Source organism: Marmota flaviventris, chromosome 9 (assembly GCF_047511675.1).
Source record: "Marmota flaviventris isolate mMarFla1 chromosome 9, mMarFla1.hap1, whole genome shotgun sequence".
NCBI classification, from domain to species: domain Eukaryota; kingdom Metazoa; phylum Chordata; class Mammalia; order Rodentia; family Sciuridae; genus Marmota; species Marmota flaviventris.
The window spans coordinates 31,769,642-31,784,032 of NC_092506.1; the positions used below are offsets into that span (position 1 = coordinate 31,769,642).

The following is a 14,391-nucleotide window of genomic DNA, read 5'->3' on the forward strand; positions in this document are numbered from 1 at the left end:
AACTGCAACGTCCTTTTACAGAGGCAGTTGGGAAATGAGCTCAACAGTGGATGTGACCATCTACTAGTAACAGGGGTGATTACTCAATAAATACCAATTCAACTGCAATAAATCCTTGAAAATTAAAACCCTGTACTTGGCAAAAGACAGAAAAGACTCCAAATGCTTATAAGTACAGAAATAGACAAATGTGGATTTGTTCAAACATAGAAAAATGTCAGGTTAAATAGAAATTCAAGTTTTTTCAGCTACTATTAATGTGAAGTCAACCTGGCAAGAAGGATCAAAAGGTACATATTTCCACAATATTTTAATTGTTACTAAACAAGCCTCTCCTACTATATAACAAAAGCTCAAGCTTAAAACTGCCAGTCATCTAGATATTGTATAAATTTTACATTTTTCCTATTATCATTATCAAATTAGATGTTAAATGAATCCATGCTTGGATTTTGCAGAAATTTCACATTTTTCCTATTATTATTATCATCATCACATCAGATGTAAGCAAAACTTTTTTATTTCCATTTATTACAAGGAAATTTTCTAGTAAAAAGACAAGTGGGAATGTGTTGCCTTAGGAGGGAAGGCATACTGGAGGTGTCCCATAGGCTCTGTCTCTGATAGGGCACGCCACAAAGAAGACTCTTCAAAGTACATCAGGAGAACTTACTCTAGAGGACCTCAGAGAGTGTGTCCAAATCACAAGGCAACTGAAATGTATGAGAATGTGAAAGAGCATTTTCTACAGGTGGAACTTCCACAGTAGAATGATGACTAAAATACATTAGTGAGTTTATTTTTGGCACTCTTTTGAATATCCCAAAGAATGGTGCCTTTTTTAAAACCACCAACAAAACTCAACTCTCTTACAAAAGCAAATAGATGTCAAAATAGATGATTAACCACTTCTACAAATATTTTCAAGTTATGAATGTTTTTGATATGAGAAAATTGTTGCCATAAAAAATAACATCGATACAGAATACCAGTCATGAAAGTTGCTTTTATGACTATAGCTGAAACTATCCAATAACATTTTGAAATGTAATCAAAGTACAGGCTCTTAGATCTTCATTCAAATGTAGTTTGTATCGTAGGTTAAAAATAACGCAATTAAAAATATCCTTACTGCAAGGCCACTTAATGTTTTAACTATGCAGGACAATGATCCAGATCAAAGCACCAAGTACAGAGAACAGCAATAATAAATATTTTCAAAGCCCAATAAATTTAAAACCTGAAGCCAGGTGCAGTGGTGCACGCCTGTAATCCCAGCGACTTGAGAGGCTATGACAGGAAAACAGCCAATTAGAGGGCAGCCTGGGCAACAGATTCTGTCTCAAAATAAAAAATAAAAAGATGACTGTAATCCCAATGGCTCAGAAAGCTGAGACAGGAGGACCGCAAATTTGAGATCAGTATTGCAACTTAGCATGGCTTGACCCTGTCTCAAAGTAAAAAAATTTAAAAAGGGCCACCAAGTGTAATCCCCAGTAACAAACAAACAAATAAAGGGTTTGGGGGCATAACTCGGTGGTAAAGTGCCCCAGGGTTCAATCACCAGTACTGGAGTAGGGTGGGGTGCCGAAAAGAATATAAGATGGCAGAGATTTAGTATACATGACCAATATACCAAATATATAATTTATAGTTTAATATCAAACAAGATAAAGTATCCATCTATGACTGATCAGTAACTAATGTTTTATGAAACTATAAGTCAGAAATGCACTTTATTTATAGACAGCACTATTAGCTTCATTTTATCTACTAATAACAGCTCCAAGATCACTCAAAATTCTTGTAATATAAAAAACTATGAGAATATTAACAAACATCCAGAGAGTAAAGCTAAAGGGCTGCATTCAAAAGATAATATGAAAATATCTGAAAAATAAAGGAAAAACAAAACACATTTCGGCTAGAGGCTGAAAGTGTCTGTTCTTGACTTCATAGTTTATATCTATTGAATATAGAAAATTAAATATTTATCACAACTCATAAACATGCACTATATTAATTAATACATGCATTTGTATTTTACAGCCCTTATAAATATTTTACTCTATGAGATAATAAGAAAAAATGTAATTATCCTTATTTTACATATGATTAGGAGGGAAATAGAGAACAACCCACTGTTTCTTAAATTTATTTCACTATGAAATATTTTAAAATTATAAAAGATCATCAAAAACACCAACAAAACCTCATCATCTGTAAGATATGTCTATTCTAAATAAGAAAAAATAACTGCAACAAATGATTGATTTTCTAATTTATGATAATTATTGGAAAAAAAATGTGAAATGAGCAGTTATGAGGAGTCTGATTCTTTGCTAAATGTTTTATAAAGGAACTGGAGTTGAGGCTCACTTGTAGAACACTTGGTTAACATGTTAAAGCCCTTGGTTCAATATCCAACACTGAAAAAAAAAAAGTTTATTGCTGATAACTTCATTCAATCCTAACAAAAAGCCCCTGAGGTAAACAATATATCATCCCACTTTAGAGCTGAGGAAACTGAAGCATGAAATTAACTTTTAAAGTTCTGGTGGTAAGTGTTGCGGCTTATAAGCAAATGAATCGAGACTTTCACAACAATGTACAGAAATCACTTTTATTTTATAAACTATTAAAGGTATTGTTATAAAATGCATTATTTATTCATAAGAACACATGCCTATTCCTTAATGAACACATGTGAGATTAGACACTGATTCATAGGGTGATTTCTCAATACAATTTCATGTAGCATACCAAATTTCTTTTGCTCGGTCTCTCTCTCTCTCGAGTCCACCACCCCCCTTTTTAAAAAAATTTTTTAGTTGTAAATGGACACAATACCTTTATTTTATTTGTTTATTTTTATGTGGTGCCAGGTATCGAACCCAGTGCCTCACACATGCTAGGCAAACACTCAATCACTGAGCCACAATTTTGGCCCCTCCACCTCCCCCCACCTTTTTATTTTTTTATTTTCAGAGAGGGTCTCACTAAATTGCATGTTCAGACTGGACTCTAATTTGTGATACTTCTGCCTCAGCCTCCAAGCATCTGGGATCACAGGTGTGCATCACCACCTACAGTTTCTTAAAAGCAAATTTTACTTAACAGCTAAACTAATATATTCAGTATTTTCCTTTTACTTTTTCCCTCATAATTATTTATGATGACATAGCTTTAAACTTATTGAAACACCCAGAACCAGAGTTCCCAAATGCTAACACATTATTCTGTTTACATTATCCTTCTCTCTCTTTTTTAGATATACACAATGAATACTATTTTTCTGAACCATCTGAGATTTAAGTGGCAGACAACATACATCTTTAGCTCTAAATGCTTGAATCAGCACGCACTTCCTAAACACAAGAAGTCTCTTAAATATCAGTATATTTGTGAAAATCAGGAAATTAACATTAGTACAATAGTATTCAAACTTTGCCAATTGTCCCAATAATGTTTTCCTTTAGAGCAAACAACACTTTTAAAAAGTAAATAAATCCCAGACTCATGTCTCTTTAGTTTTGCTTATCTGGAACAGCTCTCCTTGCTATTTCTGTGGTTTTCATGACACTGTCATTTTTGAAGAGTACACACCAGTAGCTTTGTAGAATGTGGCTCAATTTGTCTTTATCTAATGCTACCTCATAAAAAGATTCAGTTTATCTGTTTTCAGCAGGAAGACCACTGGAATGACACTATCATCCTAATATTTTTATTTTATTTATTTAAATTTTTTTTTAAAAAAAATTTGTAGTTGAAGATGGACAGAATGCCTTTGTTTTATTTATTTTATGTGGTGCTGAGGATAGAACCCATTGCCTCACGCATGCTAGGCAAGCGCTCTACCACTGAGCTAACAGCCCCAGCCCCTCATCCTAATATTTTTAAATGTGCATACCAGAAAACTTGCCTGAGATTAATTTTCAAAGAGCACATTTTAATGCTTCTCAGAAAAGATTCTTATTAGCTGGTAGAATCAAATAAATACAGACTTTGGAGTCATGGAGATCTGAATTCCAAATCCTAACTCAGTTACAATCTCTAGACCCTCAACAAATTATAAACTTCATTACAGCCTCAATTCACTCATTTGTCAATGAGGGACTGCTAAGGTTTGGATAGACTTTGTGTCCAAAGATTCATGCAGTGGAAGTTGGATCCTCAATGTGGCAGGGTTGAGGTGGGGGAACATTTAAGAGGTAAGGCCTTGAGGGAGGATATTAGGCTTAGGTGCTCTACCTTCATGAACAGATGAATGCTGGTCTGCAGGAATGGCTTGGGTGTGGGAGTGGGTTCTTTCTCCAAGAATAGATTGTTATTTAAAAAAAAAAAAAAAATCAACTCAGCCCTTCAGCTCCACACACATCCCTCCTGCAAAATCTAGTTCCCTTTCCACCATGTTTCTAAAGGGGGCTTTCTCCAGGAATGGCACACGCCTGTAATCCCAGCAGCTCAGAAGGCTGGGACAGGAGGATCCCGTGTTCAAAGCCAGCCTAGCAAAAGCTAGGCGCTAAGCAACTCAGTGAGACCCTGTTTTTAAATAAAATACAAAAAGTACAAAATAGGGCTGGGGATGTGGCTCGGTGGCCAAGTGCCCCTGAGTTCAATCCCAGGTACCCACCCCACCACCCAAAAAAAGAAACAAGAAGCAAGAGGAATTACATTATCAACTATGGTAATGACACGTGATACTGGCAGAATAGACAAATTTGTTACTGCCAGGCAGTAGAATAAATAATAAATGGTGCTTAGTTAAAGGGTATCCATACAGGAATAATGCAAATTAATCCCTACCTCATACCTTACACAAATATAAATTCCAGATAGACAGCAGCTCCAAATTTAAAAAGGTAAAAAAAAAAAAAGAAAAGAAAAAGAAAAAAAAAACTGTCTTAGTTCGTAAAGAATACTTTTGAAAAATAAAACTACATTTAACAATATCAAAATCAAGACCATATATTCATGTAAGATAAGAAAGTGATAAAACAAGCCACAGATGGTACTCTCCCTAAAGGTTTCATATTGGGAATATATTTTAAAATAATACACACACACACACACACACACACACACCCCAACAAGAATAAGACAACCAAGCACAAAGAAAATTAAGCAAAAAACACTTCATAAAATAGAATGCACAGTCAGTGAACTTGACACGGGTAATAGTAAGATGAGCATGTTCACACTGTGAAAATCTATCAAATTACTTAACATCTGTGTCTATAAACTATCTTATACTCAAAAATGGGTGTATTAATCATTATTCACACAAATTCAATGTTTCCCAAGCTCTCAAAGATTCTGCACACATTCTAAAATAAGCAGCAGGGAATAACTATGAGATACTCCCTATCATCATATCGTTGTGTGTGTGTATAAAGTACTGGGATTCAACCAGGGGTACTTAACCACTGAGCTACATACCCAGCCCTTTTGATTTTTATTTTGAGACAGGGTCTTATTAATTTGCTTAGGGTCTTTCTAATATAGTAAGGCTGGCCCCAAACCAGCAATCCTCCTGCTTCAGCCTCCCAAGTTGCTGGGATTACAGGCATGCACCACCACACCTGGCTATCTGCATAATATTCTTTTAAACCATGCCACTCTTCTTTTATAGCTCCTACTTATGAAATATATACAATATTCCCAAGACTGTATTACATGCTTTACATGCATTGTGGATTTAACCATCACAATAACCCGTGAGGTAGCTATTATCACCATCATTTTATAGATGAGTAAATTGAAGCTTAGAAAGATTAAACAACTTGCTTGAGGTGACAACCACAGGTGGGAGACCAGAATGAACCATATAAACATGTGAATAAATATGGTAACATAATTAGTTACTTGTCATTATTTAAGCACCATCAGACTTCAGTATATTGTTTCATCTATTTTATGACTTACCCAATTCTATCCCTGCTTGAAACAGAATATTTAATGCCCCATGAATCACTACAAACCATAAAGTTTTCTTACAAGCCCTTAAAATGAATACTATCATATCCAAAATATTATAATGTCAAAACTTTGCTACATATTCAATGTGATGCTGTTTGAAGAAATTATATGCTAATGAAAAGCAATTTAGAGCAAACAACTTATTTTTAATAAGTTTAAACACATACTTCAATCATGTCACATAGCTTCACCACCATATTACTCAAACATAAATTCTCTCATGAATTTATTTCTCCTAAATACTACAAAATGGTATCCTGTTTTCAGGTGATTTTTATAATCCTGAATTGCCTATTTCTGCAATAATATTTTGCCATTTATACAGAAACTATATCCTTAGATTTCAAATGAAATTTTCATTTTTTATTTTACTATGACTCAAAAGCAAATGCATCATATATACCTACACACATATGTATAGATATAAATTAAGTAAAAGTGTTATTTATAAATGTTGATACAGCAGTTCCCACTTAAGTATACTGGGATTCAGTTGCATCTTCTATAATGTAAATTAGGGTAAAAGTCTATGAAAAATATTTTCTTACAGTTCTAAAATTATTTGCTTCTGTATTACAATGGCCTTACTACAAATGTTTTATCTTTAGGAACTACTGATGACACATTTAGCCTTGAGGAAGGGGGAAAAAACACATAAATACCAATTCACAGTGCCAGAGAGCATTGTGTTACAAAATAAAATCACTTCCTATTATAGCAAGAGTGGACAATCCAGAGACTCCTGAAGTCAGCAGAGATAAAGGACTCATGTTATAAGGAATTAATTGCCAAACATACTGAAAATTAACAAATGCTATCTGAGCAAAGAAAGGCTATTACACATGTTTAAAGTATTGAAATCCTTTTGTTTAGCAACCTTGTCACCTTTTTCCAATTGTATATGGCATGTCAAGGTCCTGACATAATCTTGATGCACTGCAATTAGGTTTCCAAGACATAGTTTGTGATATTTGATGACAAAGTAGATTCATATTAGGATTTAAGGTGAAGAAGGAACAAAGAAGTAATGACAGTTCTCAGTTGAGGACATATATCACTTACTAGTTAATATGTTGTTAGTAAAGTTGCAGGACACCAAATCACCTTACAAAAGTCACTTGTACTTCTACACGCTAGTAAAATAAATGACCCAGGAAGAAAATCAAGAAAGCAATTTCACTTATAATAGCATAAAAAATAACAAAATATTTAGAACTAAATATAACTAAGGAGGTAATAGACTTTTTGACTGAAAACTATAAAACACTACTGAAATTTAAAAAGACCTAATTCATGAAAAGATATCCCATGTTTCTGGAGTTGAGGATTTTAATATTGCTAAAATGGCAGTACTTACTAAAATAATATACATATTCAATGCCACCCATATCAAAATTCTAACAGTACTTTCATAGAGATTTTTAAAAAGCCTAAAATTCATATGGAATTTCAAGGGACTCAAAATTGCCAATCTGGAAAATAACAATTAAAACGGGAAGATTCTTACTTGCCAATTTCAAAACTTACTACAAAGCTACAGAATCAACAAATGAGAGTGCAGCTCAGTGGTAGAGTACTTGCCACGCATGTACCAACCTTGCCTTGAGTTCAATACTCAGCACTGCCAAAAAAAAGTTAATAAACAAATAAGTAACCAAAAAATTAAATCATCACATCTACGATCAACTCATGTCCAACAAGGGTCTAAAGACCATCAATAAACAAAGGACAGTCTCTTCAATCAGCAGTGCTTGAAAAACTGAATGTCCACCCATATAAAAGTGGAAATCCTACCTCACACCAAAAATTTAATTCAAAATAACAAGAAAGACTAAATTTAGAAACTAAAACAACAAATTGTTAGAACAAAACTTAAGTGGAAATCTTCATAAGCTTAACTTTTACTATGGTTTCTCAAATTTTATACCACAAGCATAGCCAACAAAAGGAAAAAAGTATATAAACTGGTCTTTATCAAGATCAAACAATTTTGGTCACATAATGATTAGATAAACAGCAAGGAAACAGCCAAACCAAAGAACTCAAGAGTATGTACTCCTGGAAAACTGGACAAATAGTTCCTTTATTAATCCTGACCTGTAATGTGGGAAGATCAGAAGATTTGAGGAGAAAGATTAACTAAACATGAGTTAATGACATCTAGATATTGTCCAAGAAGATACTCAGAAATTAGGTGTTCAAAAGGAAATGCAGCTAGATATTTCAAAGTTAAGAAAACTGAAGTCAAGAATAGAGTAAGATCTCCAAGAGGGAACTAAATTTTTTTAAGGGGAAATGGACTGAGACTGAATCTTGAAGACAATATTCATTTGAACTTTTTCAACCAATAAAGTTTGTCAGAGAAATGAAAGAGGAACTTGATGGTACAGTGCTAGGGAAGCCAACAAAGGAAGTTTCAGTAACATGAAGCACAAACAGTGCTATGACAGAAGTCTAGCCAGCTGAGGCCTTAAAAAATACGTACAGTGGTGTACACCTGTAATCCCAACAACTCAAGAGGCTAAGGCAGGAGAATCACAATACTAAAGACAGCCAGTCTAGCTCAGTGGTAAATCACTCCTGGGTTCGATCCCCAGTACCGAAACACACACACACACAAAGACATAGGGCCCTGGGTTTGATGCCTAGCATCACAAAATAAATTAATTTTTTGAAAAATTATATTTATGTAAATATCTATGAAATTACGTTTATATGGCAAAAAAAACCATCATATTTGGTAATTAACAAGTTATCAATGTCTTTCCCAAAATCAGTTTGAGGAAAATAGGGGGAAATCCCCAGAGTATGGGATTAAAGAGGTAAAACTAAGCTGAAATGAGTTCTGCAATTTAGTAGCCATGTACTACTCGATAAGTTGCTTAATGAATCTGAATCTCAATTTCCCTATCAGTAAAATGAAGATAGTATTACCACTTACTATAGTTATTATAAGGATTAAGTATAATTATGTAAATTTTCTAGCACAGTGAAACTTAGCTGGGACTAAGTAGATAATCAATGCCATTCTTTCATGAATTCTGTTCACTTTTATATTCTCAACCCCTGAATTAAAAAAAAAAAAAAAATCTACCACTATGACATGACAGAGAATACAGATCTAAAAAAAATTTTAATGCAGAGAAAAGTGGTAAAAAATTTAAAATTCAAAATTAACTTTTTTTCCTATTCAAGTCCAATCATCTTAAAAAAAAAGATGTATCCTTGTGATAACAAGAATGAGAAGGGCATTTTCACATGCTATTAAAGAGATTATAAACTGGAATAGTACATTTCTGGAAGGAAGCATGGCATTGTCCATCAGCAAAATTGTCCACCAACCTTTGACTTAACAATTCTCCTTTTAAAATATGCTATGGAAATGTCCCCGTAACTATCCAAGGTCAAATAAGAAAGTTCTCTGTGGCAATATTGGAAAACTAAATCTATATCATAGAAGTCTGGTTAAATAAAACACATTTTATAAAATTACGAAATGGACAGGCTGGGGTTGTACCTCAGTAGTTGAACATCTGCCTTAGCATGTGTGAGGCACAGGGTTTGATTCTCAGCACTACATATAAATAAATAAATAAATAAATAAATAAATAAATAAAAGTCCATCAAGAACTTAAAAAAAAAAGAGAGGGAGAGAGAGAGAGAGAGAAATTACAAAATGGAGCCGGGATACAAGAGAAATTATTCCTGTTTTACTTCATACCCTTCTTTATTAATATAGGATTTTTTTCTGACAGCCTCTATTTCTTACACAATTTAATATTCTGCAACCTGTACACTTGGAAAAATGAGAAATTATACCCCATTTGAATCAAATGTATGATATGTCAAGATCATTGTATTGTCATGAGCAACTAATAAAAAAATTAGATCTAAAAAAAATATTAAATCAAATAATTTTTAACTATATTGGCTTTTAGATAAATGAAACAAAATTTTTTGTGATTCAGTTTTTCTTCACAAAGGAAATATTTATTCTTTTGAATGTCAAAGTTTAGTGCCTATTAGATTCTCTCTCCTAAGTAATACAATCTCTCCACACCAGCTGATACCTAAATTATTCACTGGCCACTGAACTGGCACTCTTCCATGGTAGCACACCCATTGTTATTAACATTTGGAGTGCTGAATTCCTGGGAAGATGCTAAAGACTCAGAAATGGAATAGGCACAAATGCTTAGAGGTATATGATGTCAAGAGTGACACCTGATCCATGATATCATTACATTCTATTGTCATAGTACATTCACAAGCTACACATACCTTTTAAAAAGGCTAGATATAGATAGCCCAAAGAAAATCCTGAGAACCTTTGAAATTTAAGGCTTTATTCAATAGAATTATAAGCCATTCTCCCTACAGAATGGGAGAAAATCTTTACCACACGCACGTCGGATAGAGCATTAATCTCCAGGACATATAAAGAACTCAAAACACACCAAAAAAAAAAAAAAAAAACCCAATCAATAAATGGGCTAAGGGGGCTGGGACTGTGGCTAAACGGTAGAGCGCTCGCCTAAAACGGGCGGGACCTGGGTTTGATCCTTAGCACCACATAAATAAAGGCATTGTGTTGTGTCCATCTACACCTAAAAAATAAATATTTTTTTAAAAATAAATAAATAAATGGGCTAAGGAACTCAACACTTCACAGAAGAAGTACAATCAACAAATATATGAAAAACGTTCAACATCTCTAGCAATGAGAAGTGAAAATCAAAACTAGACTGAGTCCATCTCACTTCAGTCAGAATAGCAATTATCAAGAATACAAGCAACAATAAATGCTGATAAGGATGGGGGAAAAGGTACACTCATGCATTGCTGGTGAGACAGCAAATTGATGCAACCACTGTGAAAAGCAGTGTAGAGATTCCTCAGAAAACTTGGAATGGAACCACCATTTGACCCAGTTATTCCACTCCTAGGTTTATTTATACCCAAAGGACTTAAAATCAGTATAATACAGTGACACAGTCAGATCAATGTTTATAAATAGCTCAATTCTCAATAGCTAATGGATAAAGAAATTACAGTATATATACACAATGGAATATTACTCAGCCTTAAAGAAGAATTAAATTATGGCATTTGCCTATCAACAGATGGAACTGAGAATATTAAGCCAATCTCAAAGAACCAAAGGCCAAATGATTTCTCTGATATGTCAATGCTTATTCATAATAAGGCGGGGTGGGAGCGAATAGAGGTACTTTGGTTTAGACGGAAGAGAGGAGGCATGGGAGTAGGAATGACAGTAGAATGAATCAGACATTATTACTCTATGTGCATATATGATTACATGACTTGTGTAACTCTACATCATGTACAACCAGAAGAATGAGAAGTTATACTCCATTTATGTACGGTATGTCAAAATGCAGTCTACTGTCATGTATAACTAATTATAACACATTTTAAAAGCTAAAAACTAAATTTTTAAAAATTTTTAAATTTTTAAAAAATAAAAAGAAAGAAGATAATAAAAAATGTCTTCATTAAGCTATTTAACATATATTTACAATTTTAGAATATGGCCTTTCAAATCTGATATAAAAGATGGACCGATCTAGTTTACATGGCAGTATATTTACATATTTCATAGCTATAATATATAGAATTAATATCACTTTATGTTTATGACCAAGTTTTTAAAAATTAATTAATTAATTTGTTATAATTTGTTATGACCAAACTTTTTTAAAGTGTTTTTTGTGTCAGGTTCGTGATGGTGCACACTTGCAATCCCACTGATTTAGAAGACTAAAGCAGGAAGATGGAAAGTTTGAGGCTAGCCTAGGAAGACTCAGTCTCAAAAATTTAATTTAAAAATTAATAAAAGGGAGGCTGAGAATGTTGCTCAGTTGTAATGCACCCCTGGGTTCAACCCCCAACACCACAAAAAAAAAAAAAAAAAAAAAAAAACTAAATATAAAAAATCCTTTTGCCCTATGTCGGACTAGTACTATTCAGCATTATATATTACTTACCACCTTATAACTTAACATCACACCTATAATGCAAGAGAACAGTAAAGTGCCAACTTTAACCCATTAATGTACAAACATATAAAGTTAAGTATGTGCCTCAAAGTCAACCAGTAATAGAATTGGATTAAAATTCAGAGTTCATAGTTTGCTAGTTCTACCCCAATTCTATCCTATTATTCATCTTATTTTTCCTTCACACTACTGAAAAAGAAAGAAAGAATCATCAGAGGAGGACGGGAAAGGCAGCGGAGCACAACAGACACTAGTATGGCAATTTGTAAATCAATGGATGTGTAACTGATGTGATTCTGCAATCTGGGTATGGGGTGAAGGTGGGAGTTCATAACCCACTTGAATCAAAGTGTGGAATATGATATGTCAAGAAATTTGTAATGTTTTGAACAACCCACAATAAAAAATTAAAAAAAAAAAAAAAAAAGAATCATCAGAGAGGAATTAAGTGGGAAGAATAAAGTATAAACTTATAATGTGGGGAAATGATTACATGAGAAACATCATTTGCTATTTCATTTCAAGAAGGACGGAAGAAGTAAGGAGGAGGGCTGGGGATGTGGCTCAAGCGGTAGCACGCTTGCCTGGCATGCGTGCGGCCCGGGTTCGATCCTCAGCACCACACAGAAACAAAGATATTGTGTCCGACTAAAACTAAAAAATAAATATTTAAAAAATTCTCTCTCTCTCTCTTTTTAAAAAAAAAAAGTAAGGAGGAAACAGGAATGGAAGGAACTTACAAGCTACAAGCCCAGAGGAATGACAGATTTAGAATGTTAGAACTGAAACAGCTGCAGATAACCCTTAGAGGACCTAATACTCAGAATGTGTAGATTGATTCCAATGCTATTCCCTAACAGACAGAATTTAGTACATGGCAGAGCAGTGGTAATTCTTTTCTTTCTCCATTTTTTTTTTTTTTTTTAAGCCGCAAAGAGGTGTTTATTGCAAGCTAGTTTGGTCCTCTGCATGTACACAGCAACTGGTGACGCTGAAAGGCCCCAAGCCCAGGGTTTGCAGCAGTTTTATACACTCTTTGGGGAAGGCAGGGACTTCACATACATCACAGCATCTCTTAGCAAATCATCACACACGGCAGGAAAATCATAAAACAACTCTAAAACATGATTAGCACATTCACTGGTGGGAACAAGTTGGATAAGGGTGATTGGTTAGTACAAGAGGGGGATTCGTTTGAACTGATTGGTTTAAGCCACGAGGGGAGTACGTGCTGAACTACATGGTTTCCCAACATGTTATCAACCACCATAAACTATGGGGGTCATCTGGCAACCCAGGTATTTTCCCTGTCTCATGCTGATTGGTGGTTGCTAGGGGGTTGCTATGGGTCCTCACCTAGCCTGAGTCAGGGACACCTGGCTCTACAGATCTCTCCTGTTATTTGTAGATAAAAACTCAGCAGGGTGGGTATGTGCCTAGGAGTACTCTGTGGGTCTTTCCAAGGACAGGGTCACGCCCCCTTCCTTGGACAGGCTTTGCTCTGAGGTAGAGGCTGGTTTTTCATTCCCCCCCTTTGTCTGGAAACTTGGGAACCAATCATGGTTCCCTCAGTTGGGGGTCTATTTGGGCAGACTCTACATCTTGGTAGAGTAAACAGTAACCCTCAAGAGACAGTCTTCAGCTTCCCAGACTCACTCAAAATTGGCCTCCTAGATCCAACCTGACTCAATTTGCCTCTCTACACTGTCTATCTATTTCTGGCTTCATTCTACCCTCTAATTTTAAGAACACCTTATTGCTGTAAGGAGAAGGGGCGATGGCTCGTTCTGGCTGCTTCAGAGCTGAGAGGGGACATAGAACGTGAGGGTCGACGACGTGGGGGACATGAGTTCCCTTTTAGAAGTCAGTTCAGTTTGAAGTCGGGTTGGGGAAGAACAGGTTGTAAAGTCATCTGGGGATGGGTGCTTTGGCCGGTTTTCATCATCTCTCGATCTGGGCATCTGGGTAGGCTTATAAGAGGGATCTCGGACAAGTCCCCATATGTTATGCTCGAATTCGGGACCCCCAAAAGACCACCAGAGACCAAGATGGATGTAAGCAGCAAAGAGGTATTTATTGAGAGCTAGCTTGGTCCTCCGCATGCACACAGCAACTGGTGATGCTGAGAGGTCTCTCCTTCTTTCTATGGATGTAGTCCCTTAAGCACTGAACTGCAGAGGTCTTGTCTAAAATATATTTCATGGCACAGAACTCAAGATAACATTCTAAGCAAGGTTATAATACTTTCAGATTTTTCAATGAGATACATTTATGTTTTCCCAAATAAAATATATACATCCAATCTACGTTAACCAGCTTATTTTATGTTAAGGAAACTGGGGATATGTTCGTTTTATGGCTACTAAAAGGGAAATTTTAAACAATGAAAACA

The 14,391-nt window shown here is 34.9% G+C and overlaps 1 protein-coding gene across 5 annotated transcripts in view; it reads right to left on the reverse strand.

Moving 5' to 3' along the window:
• Hipk3 (homeodomain interacting protein kinase 3) overlaps positions 1-14,391 on the reverse strand; it is an 89,616-nt gene that overhangs the window by 35,668 nt on the left and 39,557 nt on the right. The window lies entirely within an intron of this gene.